Source organism: Chiloscyllium plagiosum, unplaced genomic scaffold (genome assembly GCF_037043375.1).
Source record: "Chiloscyllium plagiosum isolate Xiang-an unplaced genomic scaffold, Cpla_swu_hap1 HiC_scaffold_15, whole genome shotgun sequence".
Lineage (NCBI taxonomy): Eukaryota > Metazoa > Chordata > Chondrichthyes > Orectolobiformes > Hemiscylliidae > Chiloscyllium > Chiloscyllium plagiosum.
Genome location: NW_028270153.1, coordinates 1,161,876 through 1,183,964, shown reverse-complemented (window position 1 = coordinate 1,183,964; position 22,089 = coordinate 1,161,876). Strand labels below are relative to the sequence as shown.

At 45.6% G+C, this 22,089-nt stretch overlaps 1 protein-coding gene across 1 annotated transcript in view; it reads right to left on the bottom strand.

Moving 5' to 3' along the window:
• The window catches only part of mmp24 (matrix metallopeptidase 24), a 91,347-nt gene that overhangs the window by 43,179 nt on the left and 26,079 nt on the right, over positions 1-22,089 (bottom strand). The gene's annotated exons all lie outside the window — the stretch shown is intronic.

The following is a 22,089-nucleotide window of genomic DNA, read 5'->3' as shown; positions in this document are numbered from 1 at the left end:
CTTCCAGAGCGCTGCCCCTTCATCAGGTGAAGTGAAGAAAAGCACAGGCACAGAATTTACAGGCAGAGAGATGGTGTGAATGGATTGTTGAATACTATGTTTCTGCAGGTGATCAAAAGTGTCAGACGGTGTGAGTAAAGCATCAACAGCTGAGTGGTAAGTGAAGGGGATGGTCTATAATCTCATTAATTGAGGCAGAGAGATGATTACAAAAACTTAAAATAAAGTGGTGCTGGAGACAAACCAAACAACTGGAATAACATGATAGATATAAGATTCGCAAGTCGAGGGTCTAACCAAAGTGACAAGTAATCCAAAAAACTGTACAAACTAATTTAGGTAGAGAGATCATAACAATTTATCAAGATGATGACATCATCTTGAAACCCATTGTACAGGGAGCCACCCCAGCTTCTGTCATGACACTACAGTGTCCTTACAAAAAAAAAATCAGCATCCACAGACCAGGAAGATTAGATTAGATTCCCTAACAGTGTGGAAACAGGCCCTTCGGCCCAACAAGTCCACACCGACCCTCTGAAGAGCAACCCACCCAGATCATTCCTCTACATTCACTCCTGACTATTGCACCTACGGGCAATTTAGCATGGCCAATTCACCTGACCTGCACATCTTTGGACTGTGGGAGGAAACCGGAGCACACAGAGGAAACCCACGCAGACACAGGGAGAATGTGCAAACTCCACACATTACAGTTGCCCAAGGCTGGAATTGAACCCGGGTCCCTGGCGCTGTGAGGCAGCAGTGCTAACCACTGAGCCACCGTGCCGCCCCAAACATTTCACATCACTCTACACCAGCATTCCCCACGACGACAGCATCACTGCAACAGCCACAGTACTCAATACCACCAACTGCCAATCTCCGAGCAACATCCTACAGCTCATCCACTTCATCATCAACCACAACACCTTCACCTTTGACAACCAGTTCTTCATGAAGACACATGGAACCGCTATGGGGACCGAATTTGCACCCAATATAACGTTTTCATACATAAGTTCAAGCAAGACTTCTTTGCTACACAGGACCTCTGACTAACACTATACACCAGATAAGTTGATAAAATTTTCTTCATCTTGATTCATGGCAAGGACTCACTGAAATGACTACACAATGATATCACGAGAAAGTGAGGGCTGCAGATGTTGGAGATCAGAGTCAAAAAGTGTGGTGCTGGAAAAACACAGCAGGTCAGGTAGCATTAGAGCAGCAGGAGAATCGACGTTTCGGGCATTAGCCCTTCATCAAGAATGTGGGCGGGGGGGCAAGGGGGCTGAGATAAATGGGAGGGGGTGGGGATGGGGTGAAGGTAGATGGGAAGGCGATGCAGGGTGTGATGGTGATAGGTCGGAGCAGAGGTTGGAGCGGATAGGTGGCAAGGAAGCTGGACAGGTAGGACAGTTCAAGTATCTTACTCCACCACTAACCCACGGATAACCTCACGATGCTGCACTTCTCTAACTTCTACCCTAAATATGTTAAAGCAGCCACCCCAGGGACTGTGGATACACAGAATCTGCTCAGTTGAAGAAGAACATGGATGTTGAAGGTGCTGAAAGATGTCCTCATAAGAATAGGGTACGATGCTCAACTCATCGATCGCCAGTTCCAACATGCCACAGCAAAAAACCGCAATGACCTCCTCAGAAGACAGACACAGGACATGATTGATAAGGCACCCTTCATCATCCAGTACTTCCCTGGAGTGGAGAAACTACGCCACGCCTTCAACATATCATTGATGATGACAAACATCTTGCCAAGATCATCTCTGCATCTCCACTTCTCACCTTCAAACAATCGCCAAACCTTAAACAGACCATTGTTTGCATCGTTTACCCAGCCTTCAGGACAACATCGACCACAACACCACACAACCCTGCCACAGCAACCTCTGCAAGACATGTCAGATCATCAACGCGGATATCACCATGACACGGCATGTACACGGCAGGTACTGATGTGACTCCGCCAGTGTTTGTCTACCTCATACGCTGCAGGCAAGGATGCCCCGAGGCATGGTACGTTGGTGAGACCAAGCAGACACTACAATGGATGAATGGACACCATGCAATTACTGCCAGACAGGAACGTTCGCTCCCAGTTGGGGAACACTTCAGCGGGCAGGGACATCGCAGAATCGCCAAGTAGAAACAGATAGCCAAGTTCTATATCCATGAAAACAGCCTTAACTGTGATCTTGGGTTCATATTGTGTTACATGCGACCCTACCACACATCTGTATCTGTAAAATCTTCCTCACTGTCTTGTTTTAACACCATCACCATGATAAATTGTTATGATCTCTCTGCCTTAATTAGTTTGTACAGTTTTGGATTACTTGTCACTTTGGTTAGACCCTCGGCATGTGACTCTTATACCTAGCATATTATTCCAACTGTTTGGTTTGTCTCCATCACCACTTTATTTTAAATTTTTTTGTAATCATCTCGCTGCCTCAATTTAATCAGATTATAGACCATCCCCTTCACTTACTATTCAGCTGTTGACACTTCACACACCATCTGACACTTTTGATCACCTGCAGAGACTTATTGTTCAACACTCCACTCTCACCATTTGCACGATCCTTTGATCTTTCTGCCTGTAAATTCTGTGCCTGTGCTTTTCTTCACGTCACCTGATGAAAGGGCAGCACTTAGAAAGCTTGTGATTTCAAATAAACCTGTTGGACGATAACCTGTTGTTCTGGCCTTGCTCACCCCAGTCCAACACCAGCACTCCCACATCATGAGTCAGTGAGATTGGGAGAGGACCTGCTCAGCTCAGTCTCATCCTGTAGCTCACTTGCTCTCTTTCTGCAACAATTACAACAACTTGCAGCTGAAATGAGCTGAAGGCAAACTGGGAGGGTCAGAGGTTCATGGGAACTGGGGCTTACTATTTGGACCCTGTTTATCATAAACTAATGATGGGAAAGCTTCAGTGGACCATGTGACCAGGGAACAGAATGTCTTGAAAAGGCTGAGAAGAATATAATGTCGCTCCTTAGCTCCAGGTTCTCTCTATTTTTTGTGTCTTGTAACTGAGTAATGGGAGTGTTCAGATCAAAGGTAGAGTTGTTGTGGTCAGTACTCTCTGTTGTCAAAGGCTGCAATGTGCAGTTCACACTCCAATTCTAACAATTATTATTAAGATGCAATTGTGACAGTTCAGTGAGATTCCAGCAGGTAACGGAGTGCTTACATCTGGCTGACTCTCTGAAAGCTCAAAGATCGATCCTGCAGCAGTTACTGCCTGAGATTAAAGTAATGCAGGAGAAACACAACAGGAAAATAGTCCTTCAGCAACACCCACCAACATCCCCACACACATCACCACCCATTCACACCCCCCACCTATACACCCTCACACACACTCGCCCAGAGTACTTACTTTGCCGATGCTATTAATCTAAAAGTCTCTCTGGCACTGACTACATTTATACGGAGAGGATGATGTCCGGCTGAGAGTTGGGTTAACTCAGCTGAGGACAGGTTTCAGGTTGGAGCTTGGTGCTGCTGAATAGTTGGTGATATTGTAGGTCACTGCTAGATCGAGACTGGGTAACCTTCCTACTGAATCCATGATTTCCTGCCTGTTCCCTCACAGTCCTTTGATTTTTTTTTCCAGGAATTGAGCATGGACACCACACAATGTTCTGTGGAGATGTGGGGCTCAAAAGGGTTGTGTCAAAAGGGTAAAAAGGATTTAACAATTGATGAATTTAAAAAACTAATGAAATAGCATATATTAATAAACCAATGCAAAGCAGCAAATATGAAGCATCATTGCTCCAGGAATAATCACAGCCAATGGTTATTCAGAGTAACTCTCCGAGACAGGGGTCCCAGCAAGTCCAGGATGGTCCTGAGTAACAAGGAGGGAAAGGAAACCAATTTCTCCAAGTCTCCATCCCCTGTTGCTGTGCATTCTCACGTTTAAAATCACAACTGGGCCCAGGAGGTGAATATTCCAGACCCTGTCCTCCCCATTCCACATTCCCAGGCACGTCTGTAAACATGGGAAACTGTGTCAGTGAGTTGAGTCTCACAGCAGCTACAGTCCCACAGTAACAGATGTTTCAATGTCAATGTTGGTATGAAGTTGACAGCTCCTGGATCTTTCCTGGGAAATTAATTTCCTGTTTCAAAGAGCACCGTCTCCCTGTCCCAAGTACAAATCAGAAGATTCCCAACTTTCTACAGTGTCCAGTCATTTGAATGAGGGACAGTTTGGCAGAGATACAGACCTTAACTCAGTGACAAAAACTGATCCTGCCAGATATGGTCTGTCACTCAGCAGAATGACAGTCCCCTCCCCCCCTCACCCAACATCCCTGCTAAATACTGACCCCATCCAAATACTGACCTCACCCAGCCAAATACTTCAAATACTAACCACACTCTTCCAAATACTGAGAATATTAAATAATGACCCCCACCTGTCAAATTACTGAGCACATCAAATCTTCAGCCAGAAGTGCCGAGTGGATGATCCATCTCGGCCTCCTCCAGTGGTCCCCAGCGTCATAGATACCAGCCTTCAGCCAGTTCAATTCACTCCACGTGATATCAAGATACAGTTAGAGACACTGGATACTGCAAATGCTATGGACCCTGACAACATTTCAGCAATAGTACTGAAGACTTGTTCTCCAGAACCTGCCGCTCCCCTCGCCAAGCTGTTCCAGTACAGTTATAACACTGGCATCTCCCTGACAATGTGGAAAATTGCCCAGGTATATCCTGTACATAAAAAGAGGACAAATCCAACCTGGTCAATTACTGCCAATCAGTCTACTCTCCATCATCAGTTACAGTGATGGAAGGTGTCATCAACAGTGCTATCAAGCAGCACCAGCTCAGCAATAACCTGCTCAGTGACACCCAGTTTGGGTTCTGCCAGGGCCACACAGCTCCTGACCTCATCACAGCCTTGGTTCAAACATGGACAAAAGAGCTGAATTCCAGAGGGGAGGGGAGAGGGACAGCCCTAAACATCAAGGCTGCATTTCATCAAATCGGAAATCAAGGATCCCTGACAAAACTGGAATCAGAGGGCATCAGGGTAAACTCTCTGATGGTAGGAGTCATACCTGCACACAGGAAGATGGTTGTTGTTGTTGGAGGTCAGTCATCTCAGCTCCATGAGTCTGCAGGAGTTCCTCAGGGTAGTGATCTAGACCCAACCATCTTCAGCTACTTCATCAATGACCTTCCCTCCATCATAAGGTCAGAAGTGGGATGTTCACTGATGATTGCACAATGTTTAGTGTCATTCAGACTCTTCAGATAATGAAGCAGTCCATATTCAAATACAACAAGATCTGAACAATATCCAGGCTTGGGCTGACAAGTGGTAAGTAACATTCACAACACACAAATGCCAGGCAATGGACATCTCCAATAAGGGACAATCTAACCATTGCCCCATGATATCCAATAGTGTTACCATCACTGAATTCCCCCTAGTATCAAAAATCTGAGGTTACCATTGACTAGAAACTGAACTGGACTTGCCACATAAACACAGTGGCTACAAGAACAGGTCAGAGGCTGGGGTGAGTAACTCACCTGCTGACTGCCCAAAATCTATCCACCAACTACAAGGCACAAGTCAGGAGTGTGATGGAATACTCCCCACTTGTCTGGATGGGTGCAGCTCCAACAACACTCAAGAAGCTCAATACCATCCAGGACAAAGTAGCCCTCTTGACTGGCACCACACTCACAAACATCCACTCTCTCCACCACCGACACTCAGTAGCAGCAGTGTGTACCATCTACAAGATGCACTGCAGAAACTCACCAAAGATCCTCAGGCAGCACCTTCCAAACCCACAACCACTTCCATACAGAAGGACGAGGGCAGCAGATAAGGAGGAACCCACCACCACCACCACCACAAGTTCCTCTCCAACCTACTCACCATCCTGACTTGGAAATATATCACCGTTCCTTCACTGTCACTGGGTCAAATTCCTAAGGGCATTGTGGGGAGACCTACAACACATGGACTGCAGTGGTTCAAGAAGGCAGCTCACCCCCACTTTCTCAAGTGGCCATTAGGGAAGAGCAAGGAAATGCTGACCAGCCATTGACACCCATGAGTGATAGAAAAAAAAACTAACCTCACCCTGCCAAATACTGAGCATCTCAAATACTACCACCACCCTGCCAAATACTGAGCATATTAAATACTGACCCCCAAACAAAAACAGAAGTTGCTGGAAAAGCTCAGCAGGTCTGGCAGCATCTGTGGAAAAAAAAGAGTTAATGTTTCAGGCCAAGTTCTGAGGAAGGATCACTTGACCTGAAACATTAACTCTGCTTTTTTTCCACAGATGCTGCCAGACCTGCTGAGCGGCACGGTGGGCGGCATGGTGGCACAGTGGTTAGCACTGCTGCCTCACAGCGCCAGAGAACCGGGTTCAATTCCCGCCTCAGGCGACTGACTGTGTGGAGTTTGCACATTCTCCCTGTGTCTGCATGGGTTTCCTCCGGGTGCTCCGGTTTCCTCCCACAGTCCAAAGATGTGCAGGTCAGGTGAATTGGCCATGCTAAATTGTCCGCAGTGTTAGGTAAGGGGAAAATGTAGGGGTATTGGGTGGGTTACGCTTCGGCGGGTCCGTGTGGACTTGTTGGGCCGAAGGGCCTGTTTCCACACTGTAATGTAATGTAACCTACTGAGCTTTTCCAGCAAATTCTGTTTTTGTATCTGATTTCTAGCATCTGCTGTTCTTTCAGTTTTTAAATACTGGCACCACCCTGAAAAATAATGAGAACCTCAGATACTGACCCTACCACTCTGTTGTAAATGTCAATTGTTCTGAAAGAGTTAATGTTGAAGCGACATTAAGCTCCACCCAATCTGATGACGTCAGACCGTGGGTGGAGAAGGCTCCCTAATGGAGACAGACAGACCATTCCCGGCTCCTGTCTGTAACAATGCTGAACGAGTCAGTGTAATCTACCTTCCAGGAGAAAATGAGGTCTGCAGATGCTGGAGATCGGAGCTGAAAATGTGTTGCTGGAAAAGTGCAGCAGGTCAGGCAGCATCTAAGGAGCAGGAGAATCGACGTTTCGGGCATGAGCCCTTCTTCAGGAGTCTACTGGAATCTACCTTCCAGTAAACTACATCTTGTCATTGAGACAATTGCCTCTTCTCCCTCCCCTCCCCTATCAGCGTTCCGAGAGACCACTCCCTCCGCAACTCCCTCGTCAGGTCCACATCCCCCACCAACCCAACCTCCACTCCCGGCACCTTCCCCTGCAACCGAAAGAAATGCAAAACATGCGCCCACACCTCCCCCCTCACCTCCCTCCAAGGACCCAATGGATCCTTCCATATCTGTCGCAAATTCACCAGCACCTCCACACACATCATTTACTGCATCCGCTGCACCCGATGTGGCCTCCCATACATTGGGGAGACAGGCCGCCTACTTGCGGAACATTTCAGGGAACACCTCTGGGACACCCGCACCAACCAACCCAACCACCCCGTGCCTGAACACTTTAACTCCCCCTCCCACTCCACTAAGGACATGCAGGTCCTTGGCCTCCTCTATCGCCAGACCCTGACCACACGACACCTGGAGGAAGAGCGCCTCATCTTCCGCCTCAGAATCTTCTAACCACACGGGATGAATGTAGATTTCTCCAGCATCCTTATTTCCCCTCCCCCCACCTTATCTCAGTCCCAACCCCCGGATTCAGCACCACCCTTTTGACCCGCAATCTTCTGTTGAAACTTTATTGCTGGAACAGCACAGCAGGTCAGGCAGCATCCAGGGAACAGGAGATTCGACGTTTCGGGCACAGGCCCTTCTTCAGGAAACTCTTCCTGAATGCTGGATGCTGCCTGACCTGCTGTGCTGTTCCAGCAATAAAGTTTCAACTTTGATCTCCAGCATCTGCAGACCTCACTTTCTACCCGCAATCTTCTCCCTGACCTCTCTGCCCCCATCCCCTCTCCGGCCTATCACCCTCACCCTCACCTTCTTCCACTTATCGTATTCCCAGCGTCCCTCCCCCCTACCTTTTATCTCAGCCCGCTTGGCACACCAGCCTCATTCCTGAAGAAGGGCTTATACCCGAAACGTCGATTCTGCTGCTCCTCGGATGCTGCCTGGCCTGCTGTTTTTCCAGCACCACATTTTTCAATTCTTCTCATTAAGACTCAATTATGCTGCTTTGTCTTCCACACGAATAAACAGATCAATATAGATCTCCTCCTCTCTCTACAAGAATGTCAGTGAGTTTCTCTCTCACTGCAACCCCTAGGTCATCTCCTCTGCCTGAAGCTCTTCCTCATTTCCCCTCCCCCCACCTTACCGCAGTTCCAACCTTCCAGCTCATCACTATCCTCATGACCTGTCCTACCTGGCAATCTTCCTTCCCACTTATCCTCTTCACCTCCATCCACCTATTGTACTCATTGCTACCTTCCCCCCAGCCCCAGTCCCACCCCCACCCCCACTTATCTCTCCACCCTGGAGGCTCCCTGCCTCTATTCCTGATGAAGGGCTTTTGCCCGAAGCATCAATTTTCCTGCTCCTTGGATGCTGCCTGACCTGCTGTGCTTTACCAGCACCACTCTGATCTAGTCTCAGATCAGTATCAGAGTCAGCACTGAATCTCAGCAATGTTTTACTCTGTATCATGTACAAGAGAATCTTATAAGGTACTGTCCCTACCTCCGGCCTAGAGGCTCCAGGTTCAAGTCCAACCAGCCCCAGCGTGTGTCATAACATGCCTAAACACAATGATTAAAATATTGAAGATTTTAAAACTAAACCTTAAACAGATTATACAGCACTGTAACAAGGACAAATATCAGGAGGCAGGAGCACGTTACTGCAGAAGCTGGAATCTGGACTGAAAACAAAAAATGCTGGGGATGACAGGCAGCATCTGTGGAGAGAGAGCAAGCTAATGTTTGGAGTCTAGATGATGGTTTGCTCTCTTTCCATGGAGGCTGCCTGACCAGCTGTGATCTTCAACGTTTGTTGTTTTCAGCAAAGACAAAACTCACATGGTCAACACCATGTGGGCGGCATGGTGGCACAGTGGTTAGCACTGCTGCCTCACAGTGCCAGAGACCCGGGTTCAATTCCCGCCTCAGGCGACTGACTGTGTGGAGTTTGCACGTTCTCCCCGTGTCTGCGTGGGTTTCCTCCGGGTGCTCCGGTTTCCTCCCACAGTCCAAAGATGTGCAGGTCAGGTGAATTGGCCATACTAAATTCCCCGTAGTGTTAGGTAAGGGGTAAATGTAGGGTTATGGGTGGGTTGCGCTTCGGCGGGGCGGTGTGGACTTGTTGGGCTGAAGGGCCTGTTTCCACACTGTAAGTAATTAATCTAATCTAAACAGAAACCTGTCAAAATGTTACTATCAGCTGATGATGATGCACTTGCTCTCAGGATGATGATAGAGGGGTCTCTTCAAATCTCTGCTGTTTCAGTTTTAGTTTATTAGGGTAGGAAGCAGGATTATGGCAACACTTCACCCCAAACACGAGCTGTCGCTGACATTGTAATACAGAGGATTATCCGAAGGATACGGGCAGGCAGTATTTTGTTCGATGAATTGAATGCCACATAACATAGTTTAGCCAAGCATCGGGACCTTGTGATCTTGCCAGATAATCCGATATTTAGATAACTGAATGTTGGATAATCAAGGTTCCTCTGTTTACGTTGCATTTACTACAAGATGTAAAGTGTGCCGAGGCAGTGTGCCGAGGCAGTGTGCCGAGGCAGTGTGCCGAGGCAGTGTGCCGAGGCAGTGTGCCGAGGCAGTGTGCCGTGGGTGGGCCAAGTGGGGAATCTGGTGAATGGCAGAAAGAAGGTACTTTTCTGTTCTTGTCTTTCATTAAATTCATTAGCTGGTCAGAAACTGATATTAGGGACTGTCTTTAAATTGGTGTGAACTAGAAAAGTGTATTTTTTAATGAAGTAGTTACACTTGGATTTAATTGAGAAGCACCAGGAATAAAGGGAAGTTAATACAATAAAGTAACGTAAACAATCCAAAGCAGGATAAAGTTAATTAAGGGAAGTAAAGCAAAGACATGGTAGCACAGTTCAGTCAAGAGGAATGTGAGGCCTGTAATATGTGGGAAGGTATGTGCCTCTTAGTGTTCCAGATGACCACCAGCTGCAGAAACTTCATCTCTGGTTTTCAGAGCCTGAGCAGCAGCTGGGGTTACTGTGGTACATCTGTACAGCTGAGACGGCCCTGCTCAGAGAGCTGGTCACACCACAGCTCAAGGTCCCTTATCTAATGAAAACTGTACTGGCATTCATGGAATTAGAAGAAGATTTAGAGGAGGCCCTTTTGAAACACACAAGATTCTGAGGCAACTTGACACAAGGTAGTTTCCCCCTTGTGTGGGACAGTCTCAGACCAGACAGTATCATCTCAGAACAAGGATTCGCCCATTGAAGACAGAGGTAAGGAGAAATTTCTTCTCTCAGAGGGGAGTGAATCTATGGAATTCTTTACAACAGAGAGCTGTTGAGGCTGATTCATTTTGTGTATTCAAAACTGAGATAACCTGATATTTTAATCAAGGAGGAAATCGAGGGTTGAGGAAAAGATAAGAAAATGGAGTTGAGGATGATCAGATCAGCCGTAATCTCAATGAATGACAGAGCAAGACTTGGTTGGCTGAACGGTCGGATTCTGCTACTGTCTCCTTGTGCTGGTAGAAAATGAGAAGCAGGACCTCAAAAAGTAGCAACCTCTGGAAAACTCTACCAAAGGTTAGGGAGTATGGAAATAAGAAGATCATCCTGATGAAGGTGTGGCTGGAAAGATGATGCAATGGGAGACTGTAGATTCCTGGAACGTCAGGCGTCCCCTGGGGAAGCTGGTTTCTCTCCAAGCCAGACAACCTATACCCATTTGGAGCTGGTACTGAGGTCCTTGTGGGCATTTTACTGGTGGCATTAGGAGGGCTTTATTCTAATCTGGCAAGGGGTGGGAACCAAGACAGAGTATTTGAGAAGAATACCAGGTACACAACATGTTTAGAAAGTTGACAGCAGCAGCACAGAACAGTAAATTAATGTTGAATATTGGAGTGAAGCTGGAGCAAGGGAGTAAGTAAAGAAATTGAATCCTAGTTACACTGTACAGAGTGAATGCGGAGAGTATGGATAACAACATCAAGGAGTCACAGAGTGTTGTGACAATAACAGAGAGCTGGCTGAACCAAGGACTGGATGCTGTCACTTTTCACACTGAAAATCAAACCTCGCTATTCCCAGAGTTAAAAAAAGTTAAAGATTTTACAAAAATACACAAAATTCCTCAATTTACCTAATTTGCAAACAAAAAGCACAGACCAAGTTTCCGTATTTAAGAATTATTATTCATTAGAAATAATTAGAGTGTAGCCAGAGGTAAAGATTTGTAAAACGGTTAATCCCTTTAGAAATTCTGCTTTACACAGACAGACACACACAGGGGGTAAAAAACATAGGTGTTATGGATGGAGGGAAACTGGAAAAGCATTCGAGTGGTCCACATTCCAGGGTCTGAGGAGCTGGTTCCTGTGCTGATCAGAATGCTATTTCTGATTACAGAAGCCACATGGCTGGCTCGCATTTAGGAACAGGAGATGGCCATTCAGCCCCTCACACCTGTTCTATCATTCATTGAGATCATGGCTAACCTGTGGTTTAACTCCATATCCCTGAATATATTTGCTTAATAAAAATGCATCTATCTCAAATTTAAAGTTAACAACTGATCCAGGATTCACTGCTGTTTGTGGGAGAGAGTTCCAAACATCTACCACCCTTCGTGGGGAAAAGTGCTTACTAATTTCTCTCCTGAAATGGTCTGATCCTAATTCTTAGGCAATCCTCTCCTGGTTCTAGAATCTCCAACTATTGAAAATAGTTTCTCTATCTACTCTGTCTTTTCCTATTGATATTTTGAAGACTTCAGATCACCCTTTGGCCTTCTAAATTCTAGACAAAATAGCCTAATTTGAATAATCTCATCTCAAAGCTTAATACCTGAAGTCCAAGTATCATTCTTGTAAACCTATGTTGTACTTTCTCTGAGGCCAATCTACCCTTCCCCAAGATATGGTGCCCAGATCTGCTCATTGTACTCCTAGTGGGGTCTAACCAGGCTTTGGTATAACTGCAGCATGACATCTGCATCTTTATACTCCTGCATTCCATGAGCTTTCTTGATTATTTTCTGCACCTGTTTGTAAAGATTTTAAAGATCTATGCACCTGAATCCTCAAGTCTCTTTGCATATCCATTGTATTTAACTTCATACCATCTAGAAACTCCCCTGATCTACCCGTTTTTCACCCAAAATGAATAACCTCCTACATAATTAAACTCCATCTGCCACAGCTTTGTCCATTCACCTAATCTGTCAATATTTCTTTATAAGTTTCTGCTATCATCCACACTGTATGTTTTGCTGCCTAACTTTGTGTCATCAGCAAGCTTGGATAAATGACATCACAATGCCATTATCGAAGTCAATAGTAAATCATTGAAATAATTGAAGCCCTAAGAGATTCCAGTGGGACACCACTGGTCCCATCCTACCAATTTGAGTACAGTCATAGAGTCGTACAGCACGGAAACAGACCCTTCAGTCCAACTCGTCAATGCCGACCAGACATCCTAAATAAATCTAGTCCCATTTGCTAACATTTGGCCCATATCCCTCCAAACCCTTCCTAATTAGATACCCATCCAGTTGCTTTTTAAATGTTGCAATCATACCAGCCTCCACCACTTTCTCTGACAGCTCATTCCATATACGTACCACCCTCTGCATGAAAATGTTGCCCCTTAGATCCCTTTTATATCTTTCCCCTCTCACCCTAAATCAATGCCCTCTAGCTTTGGACTTGCCCGCCCCGGAAAATACCTTATCTATTTACCCTATGCATGCCCATCATGATTTTATAAACCTCTGTAAGTTTTTAAAACCCCTTAGCATTCAACACTCCAGAGAAAATAGTCCCAGCTACTCAGCCTCTCCCTGTAGCTCAAATCCTCCAACCCTGGCAACATTCTTGTAAATCTTTTCTGAACCCTTTCAAGTTTCACAACATCCTTCCTATAGCAGGGTAAACAGAATTGCATGCAGTATTACAAAAGTGACCTAACCAATATCCTGTACAGCTGCAACATGACCTCCCAATCCTATACTCAATGCACTGACCAATACAGGAAAGCATACAAACGCCTTCTTCACTATCCTAACACTTGCGAGTCCACTTTCAAGGAGCTATGAACCTGCACTCCAAGGTCTCTTTGTTGAGCAACACTCCCTAGGAACTTACCATTAAATGTATAAGTCCTGCTAAGATTTGCTTTCCCAAAATGCAGCACCTCGCATTTATCTGAATTAAACTCCATCTGCCACTTCTCAGCCCATTGGCCCATCTGATCAAGATACTGTTGTAATCTGAGGTAACCTTCTTTGCTGTCCAATACACCTCCAATTTTGGTGTCATCTGCAAACTTACTAATTATACCTCTTATGTTCACATCCAAATCATTTTTATGAATGATGAAAAGCAGTGGACCCAGCACCGATCCTTGTGGCACATCACTGGTCACAGGCCTCCAGTCTGAAAAACAACCCACCACCACCATCCTCTGTCTTCTATCTTCAAGCCAGTTCTGTATCCAAATGGCTAGCTTTCCCTGTATTCCACGTGATCTAACCTTGATAACCAGTCCACCATGAGGAACCTTGTCAAATGCCTTACTGAGGACTGTGGAGATCACATCCACTGCTCTGCCCTCATCAATCCTCTTTGTAACTTCTTCAAAAAACTCAATCAAGTTAGTGAGACATAATTTCCCACACACAGAGCCATGTGGATTTGAATGAAAATCTAATGAGTAAATTTGCAGATGATATGTAAATTGGTGGAGTTGTGGATAGTTTGGAAGGTTGTCAAAAAATGCAGCAGGATGAAGATCAGTTGAAAAGTTGGGCAGAGAACTTTAAGTACATTTAAGTCGTCATTGGACAAGCATATGGACGTACATGGAATAGTGTAGGTTAGATGGGCTTCAGATTGGTATGATAGGTCGGCGCAACATCGAGGGCCGAAGGGCCTGTACTGCACTTTAATGTTCTATGTTCTATAGAAATGGCAGATGGAGTTTAATCCAGGCAAAACGTGAGAAGATGCATTTCGGGAAGTCAAATGCAAAGAGGAAAATATACAGTAAATGGCAGGACCCTTAGGAACATTGATATACAGTGGGATCTTGGGGACCAAGTTCATAGTTCCCTGAAAAAGGCAACACAAGGGGATGAGGTGGTAAAGAAGGCAAATAAACATGCTTACCTTCATCGGTCGGGGCATTGAGTATAAAAGTTGGCAAGTCATGTTGCAGCTGGGTCAGGCTATATTTGGAGTATTGTGTGTAGTTCTGGTCACCACACTATAGGAAGAATGTGGAGGTTTTGGAGAGGCAACACAAGAGGTTTACCAGGATGTTGCTTGGATTAGAGGGTAATAGCTATAAGGAGAAGTTGGACAAACTTGGATTGTTCTCGCGAGAGCGTCATAGGCTGAGGGGTGAGCTGATTGAATATAAAATTGAGAGGCATGGATAGAATGGAAAGTGGGAGTCTTTTCCCCAGGGTGAAAATGTCAAACACTAGGGGGCACAGGTTTAAGGGGAGGAGGGGGCAATTTAAAAGGAAAAGTGGGAGGAAAACCTTTTTTACAGCAAGGGTACTGGTGCCTGGACCAGGCTGCCAGGGGAGGTGATAGAAGCAGATACAGTAGCAGCATTTAAGAGACATTTAGACAGACACATGTACAGGCAGGGAACAGAGGGATACGGACCATGCATAGGCAGATGGGAATAGTTTAGTATGGCATCATGGTCAGCACAGACATGATGGGCTGAAGGGCCTGTTGCTGTATTGTACTGATCTGGGTTCTATATTCTAAAGTCACAAGGCAGACACCAATCTGGAGTTCACAAAGAAGGTACAATCTTGACAGAGAATTCCAAATCAAGACCAGATTCCCAAAACCATATTTAACTTTAACAAAACCCCAAAATGTGATGTAAGTGAGAATCTTGAACTAACAGCAAAATCCAACAACGTACCAGATCCCAGTGCCACAACTGTGACTCTCCAAAAAAAAAAGAGTAATTCCACTCAATCCCAGACAACATCATGATGGGAAACTGTGTCCTAAAATATCTTACTTAAATATTCCTGAAACACACTCACTATCATAAATAAGAAGCCACAACTGTCAAACTATATCCAAGATCCCAAAAGCAGTGCTGAAATACAACAACCAGTGAGCTCAGTGATGTTGACTCAAGGATAACAACTGATCCCTGTATGCCAGGAAGAAGCTCTCTCAGAACTGACCCTCTGACAGTTTGACACTCCTTCAGCACTGATCCTCCGAGTGTGCCCACTCCCTCAGTACTGACCCTCCGACAGCGCAGCACTCCTTCAATACTGACCCTCCAACATTGTGATGTTCCCTCAGCACGGACCCCCCGACAGCACGGCACTCCCTCAGGACTGACCCTCCTACAGTGCCCACTCCCTCAGCACGGACCCTCCGACAGCACGGCACTCCCTCAGGACTGACCCTCCTACAGTGCCCACTCCCTCAGCACTGACCCTCCGACAGCACGGCACTCCCTCAGGACTGACCCTCCTACAGTGCCCACTCTCTCAGCACTGACCCTCCGACAGCATGGCACTCCCTCAGGACTGACCCTCCAACAGTGCGGTACTCCTTCTGTGTTTACTGGATCACAAACACTAACCAATGGAAAGATCTCATGAGGAGAAAGCTCCTGGTGATATTATGAATATTTAATAGAATGGATTTAACTTTGACCTAGGCAGTGAGCTGTTTAAAAAGTAGGGATAAGCACTGTGTGACTCCAGCTCCAAGCACCAAGAGATCCGACTCTGAATTCTAAACTGGGACAGGCTTCCCACTGAAACTGAGTCAGGACCTACTCTGGATTAGTTATTCATTCATTCATTTATCCATCAGCGGTCCCTCACAGACGAGGATGACTCTCTCCCACCCTCAGGGCGAGTCTGCAAGTCCAAATACAGACCGATGGGATTACCACAGGCTGTTACACTTAGTGCAGAAGGTGGTCATAGGAAGGGGGTGGTTGGGGCATTGGTGAGGCAGTGCATTCCTTTTCCTGTTCCCTCTGGCTTCCACTTTTTCCCAACAGCAAGTCTCGAGGTGCTCAGTGCCTTCCCAATGCTCCTCCTGCATTTGGATGGTCTGGGGCCAGTGATTCCCAGGTGACTGTGGGAATGCTGCACTTCCCCAGTGAGGTCCTGAGGGTATCCCTGAAGCACTTCCTGTGTCCCACCTGGGGCTGGCCTGCTGTTTCGAAGCTGGGAGGACAGCACCTGCTCGGGGGAGTTTCGTGGCATTGATCGCAGCCCCCACCTCCACCCCCCGCCCCCCCCACCCCATCGGAATCAATGTGTTGTATTAAAATTGAAGCAGGGGAGGATATTCACCTTTCAATAAGACCCCAGTTGATCCTCCCCAGCCGACACTATCTCAATGTCCCTCAATTCTCCTGAAACCTAAACATCCAACAGCCTAATGTGGAGCTCTGAGAGTCTCCGCGGGTCTCTGGGGGACACAATCCTGAAGATTCATCACCCACTGGCTGAACAAGTTCCTCCTTGTCTCCATCTGAAATGACTGACCTCTTCATTCGGAACTGGGACTCTGCTCTGGAATCTTCAGCAGCAGTCTCTCCTGGCCTTGGAGGATACGACCAGATTATAAATCTGTTTCACTGAGATCATCTACTGGTCCTCTCAATTTCAGAGAGTACCGCACATTCTATCTACTTCATTTCTGTTCATAAAAGCTTCTCATTGCAGGAATCCATCTGGAACGTCATGACTAAAGAACTTTGAAAGCAAATAAATCCTCATTTCAGGAGGCAATCAAGACAATACTGAAACAGTCTGTGTCCAAGTGCAACAAGATCTGCACAATATCTAGGTTTGGGCTGACAAGTTTCATTCATGCTATTTCAATGCTAGGTAATGTCCATTAGGAAGGTCAGTGTGGACTTGTTTCCATACTGTAGAGAATCTCATCAATTAGAGAGCATCTAACCATCGCCCTATGACATTCAATGGTGTTACCATCACCGAATCTTTCACAATCCCTTGGTATGGTCTCTTCACTACATCCTGTCTCCACCTTGCAATCCTCACTAACCTGTTTTTGCTTCCTATTGCTTGCTATGCCTACGTTAAGTTTCTGTAGTGTGTGCACAATGACCAAATCTTTATAAACCCTGACATTTTATGGTTTCACATTCTTTAGGAAGGCTCTGCTTTTCCATTCTCCCTCCTGAAGTAAATAACCTCCCTCTTGTTGATATTGCAGTCCAGGTACAACCTTCTCGATCTGACCACATCCCTCCTCCCTCTAACTCAGTCGGTCAACTCACTGTCAAGTGGTGGAGGGGATAAAGGATCGATTTAATGACAAAAAAAACGTTTAGGTATCAGTAGCTCATTTCCAGCCTGGTAAGTTATAACCTGCGGTGTGCCTCAGCAATCAGTGTTGGGACCTCAACTACCTGCATTTAGATTCTATGTCACTCACTCACTGTGGAGCACTGATCATTACTGCGCTCCAACCTTCACAATCCGACATGAAGAATAGTCTGCACACTCCAAACGTGAACTGTTTCTCTCTGCACAGACACTGCCAGAACCTACTGAGTTTCTCCAGCATTCTCTGTGTTTGGTTTGGATCTGGAGGACATTTGCTTCCTCTGCTCTGTACGTGCACATTAACCAATCCTCTCTCCACACTCATCTCTCTCCCCCAGTGCCATGCCCTCTGATGTTGTGTCAAATTCTCTTGTGTGTCAGATTTTCCGATGCTTTTTGAAAACCTAAATCCTATGCCCCGCCCCCGTCATCCATCCTGCTGCTAGTTACAACCTTAAAAATATTCAGTGGATTTCACAAACACTAATTCTCTTTCATTCATTAATGTCAACTTTGGCTAATCCTGTTGTGATTTTCAAGTGTCCTGTCACTATAATCGATAATAATCGAATGTAGTATTTGTGTTACAGGAGAAGCGATAGTAATTGGACTGGAGCTTACTGTCCACTCCTTATGGAACAGAGTTTCTGAGCTGTGAACACTGGGTTTCCTGAATCACTGAGGCACCAACAAGCGCCAGTGATAGTGCAACCTAGTATTGAAGCTGCAGGCCGATAGAACACAACTACCAACATTCAGCCCTCTGTGTGAGAACTGCCTGCATTTAGTAACCTGCCTTCCGATCTGTTGCTATGGAAACACAGATCAATTTATTGCATCACATTTGCATTAATTTTCAGTTCAACCTCTCTCCAGATGGTATTACACTGACTGCAACAGAGAGACACGGCAGCGTATGTGTATCAGAGAATTGGCAGGGCTGCTGCTTTTCTCCTGAAGGTACACTCACTGTCTCTATTTGGAGATGCCGGTGTTGGACTGGGGTGTACAAAGTTACAAATCACAACACCAGGTTATAATCCAATAGGTTTAAGTGGAAGCATTAGCTTACGGAGCGCTGCTCCTTCATCAGGCAGCACTCCGAAAGCTAGTGTGCTTCCAATTAAACCTGTTGGACTATAACCTGGTGTTGTGTGAGTTGTAACTTCACTGTCTCTAAGCTGTCTGACTGTAGCTCCAGTCAATCGGTCTCTGTGCTACAGTAGGTGGTCTCTATGAGTGCATGGTGCTGAAGGGGACCATTGCAATTATCACTCTCTGTCTCTTTCTCTCTCCATGATGTCTACTGTCCCTCTGCTGACCCACACTAATCCCACTCTCCAGGCCGGCTGCGGGGAGAGGGGCGTGCGCATCTCCACTTTCTCAAATATCTCAGTGATATCAGATTTCACTCTTTCTGCTCCCTTCAATTCACACCAACATCAGCATATTCAGGTCATCCTGATATCAATAGAGATTCGGAATTCCTCCACTTATCGCCTTTCATCACATTGTATTTTTACTGAATTTATCACTTCTTTCTACATCTGCAACTTATGACTCGCAAATTAATTTTCTCAATTGGTTGCTGCATTCAGACACAGTCTTCAGCAAAGACTCCTTCATCAGAGAGAATGTGAACCTGACTCCACTAAAAACCCATTTTAATAAAAATCACACAAGGACAAAGACAAACGGCTGTCAGATAGATAAAGCAGCCAGATGGTATTAGCTTTGCCTCCTGTCTCTCGTCCAGAAAGACACTCAGCAGGCTAGAGCTCCTTCAAACTCTGCTTTCCTTGAGGAGCTAACCAGTAGGACAGAGAAAGGGGAAGCAGTGGTTGTAATGTATCAGGATTTGCAGAAAATGTTTGATAAGGTACCACGCATCAGGCTGCTTAATAAGATAAGAGCCTGTGGTGTTAGGTATATTAGCAAGGATAGAGGATTAGCTAATCAATAAAAGACAGAGCTGGGATAAAGGCAAATAGGGTTAATGAGAATCGAAATGCTTTTTATAGTCATTTTCAGGATGACTACCTGTAACTAATGATGTGGGCGCAGGGATCAGTGCTGGGGCCACAATTATTTAAAATTTATATGCTGTGGTTCTGTTCGCCGAGCTGGAAGTTTTTGTTGCAAACGTTTCGTCCCCTGTCTAGGTGACATCCTCAGTGCTTGGGAGCCTCCTGTGAAGCGCTTCTGTGGTGTTTCCTCCGGCATTTATAGTGGCCTGTCCCTGCCGCTTCCGGTTGTCAGTTTCAGCTGTCCGCTGTAGTGGCCGGTATATTGGGTCCAGGTCTATGTGTTTGTTGATGGAGTTTGTGGATGAGTGCCATGCTTCTAGGAATTCCCTGACTGTTCTCTGTTTGGCTTGCCCTATAATGGTAGTGTTGTCCCAGTCAAATTCATGTTGCTTGTCGTCTGCGTGTGTGGCTACTAGGGATAGCTGGTCGTGTCGTTTCGTGGCTAGTTGATGTTCATGGATGCGGATCGTTAGCTGTCTTCCTGTTTGTCCTATAATAGTGTTTTGTGCAGTCCTTGCATGGGATTTTGTACACTACATCAGTTTTGCTCATGCTGGGTATCGGGTCCTTCGTTTTGGTGAGTTGTTGTCTGAGAGTGGCTGTTGGTTTATGTGCTGTTATAAGTCCTAGTGGTCGCAGTAGTCTGGCTGTCATTTAAGAGATGTTCTTGATGTACCATACATCAAAAAACAACAAAAACTTCCAGCTCGGCGAACAGAACCACAGCAACGAGCACCCGAGCTACAAATCTTCTCACAAACTTTAAAATTTATATCATTAACAGATGATGAAGCTGAATGTGCTATCATCAAGTTTGTGGATGACACAGAGGGATATCGATTGGTTTAAGTGAAAATAAGAACATAGGGACCAGGGTCAGGAGTAGGCCGTCTGGCCCTTTGAGCCTGCTCCACCATTCAATAAGATCACAGCTGATCTTTTCGTGGGCTTAGCTCCCCTTACCCATCCTCTCGCTGTATCCCTTCATTGTTCCAAAAAATAATCTTTGTTTTAAAAACATTCCACAAGGTAGTGTCAACTGCTTCACTGGCCAGGGAATTCCACAGCTTCATAACCCTTTGGGTGAAATTCCTCCTCAACTCAGTCCCAGCCACAGTCTCTGTGAGAACTTGACAATAAAAAAAAACACAAAGGACTGCACATGCTGGAAATCAGAAACAAAATCAGAAACTGCTGGGAAAAAAACTCAGCAGGTCTGGCAGCATCTGTGGAGAGAAAGCAGAGTCAACATTTAGAGTCCAGTAATTATTCTTCAGAACTGAAGACCCAAAGCATTAACCTTGCTTTTTTCTCCAAAGATGCTGCCAGACCTGCTGACATTTTCCAGCACTTTGTCTTTCTGTGTGAACTCGTATGTGTGAGTGTGCGCGTGTAAGATTGTGTGTGTTTGTGACTGCATGTATGTGTGGACATGAGAGAAACAGCGCCTGTGTGAGTGTCTGCATTTGTGTGTGTGCACATGTAAGAGAGAGGGTGTCTGCTTGTGTGCATGAGAGAGAATGAGAGAAAGAGAGAGCCTGTGTGTTTGTGTGAGAGAGTGTCTAACTGGCGGAACCTATGTGTCAACTGTATCCCTCCCGCCGCAGCAGAATGAACCAAAGCAGATCTCAGCAATTCTTCCCAACATCCCTCGCCTCTGAGAGGGAATGACCTTGAGAAAGGACATCTCCAGAGGGGCATGAATCGATGCTGCGTTTACAGCAGATATCTTTACAATCAGATTATTTTTAGTTGTTTGGTTGTGCAGGACATGAGCATTTACTGAAAATAAAAACACTTTCTTGAAGCTCTTTGTCATTCACTGTTCAGGAGATTTGCAAGAAACACCAATGGAAAAGGGATGAAGCAATAGTCAGGATTATTTTTACATCAGTCTTGAGAAGAGAAACAAATTCTCTCATAGAATTCTGACGACATCAAATTTGTTTCTTACTCTTCCTGTTTTGAAAATTCAAGTGATAATGAATTGAGAAATTAGTTTTTGATTTTATTTCAACATCCAATTGTAAATTAAAACCCCAGGAGGCTTTCCAAGGATGAGGGAAGGAGGTTGGCGTAATTATTTCCCTGGGTTTGGGTTGTGCTGTTCCAGAGATGATCCTATGATTCAATATAAAAAAGCAGGAGTGCTCTCCTCAGTCAATATTCATCCCCAAACAAACATCTTAGTGTGATCACTGGATAATGTTCCAAACCCCTTGTAAACAGCCCTGACTGGGTTTCCCAACATCCCAAAGACAGCAGCAGCAGCTCACCTCCATCCTCTGCAGGGGTAATTCAGGATTGGCAAGAAATGCTGACCCCCAGCAACGCCCACATCCCGTGAAGGTCTTCAAACATTCAGCATCTAATGTGAACAATGGCTACACTTCAAAACTACTTCACTGACAAGAAAGTGTTTGGTAATCTTTTGAAAATCTGCTAAATCCTATGTCAGTCTATATCAGAAATATGTGTTTGGTTCATA